We start from the raw sequence: 518 nt of genomic DNA on the forward strand, positions 1-518 counted from the left end.
AAAATTCAAAACAGAATTGAATAATAAAAGATTTAATTTATTAAATAGGATTGCATGTATAGTTCCTAACTAATTTTTCCTTATTTGACAATATCCCATACAAACTCTCCTTAATGTTGCCAAGTGGCTATCAATAGCTTGCCACTTGACTTAACAATAATGCCAATAAATATGGTAACTTTATTCCCTTAATATATATATATATATATATACAATCCCCCTTAAAAGGCTTTCATCCCATTATTAATACCTTCAATTAAGGAATTCAGTTATATTCTTTCCTTTTTTTTCTCTCCTCTCTCCCTCTTCTGCTATGTAAATTTAACTGCCAATTCATGTACCATATACTTAATGGTGATCCCCAGTTCTGTCACGACCCAGATTTCTAACCGTCAGGATCGTGATGATGCCAAACTCTTGAATGCTAGGCAAGCCAACAATTACGATTTTAACACATTAATAATTAACCCAAACATAAATAAATAATAACTAAAGCTAAAAAGATATAAAGTGCGGAA

The sequence above is a fragment of the Nicotiana tabacum genome, chromosome 6, assembly GCF_000715075.1.
Source record: "Nicotiana tabacum cultivar K326 chromosome 6, ASM71507v2, whole genome shotgun sequence".
Classification (NCBI taxonomy): domain Eukaryota; kingdom Viridiplantae; phylum Streptophyta; class Magnoliopsida; order Solanales; family Solanaceae; genus Nicotiana; species Nicotiana tabacum.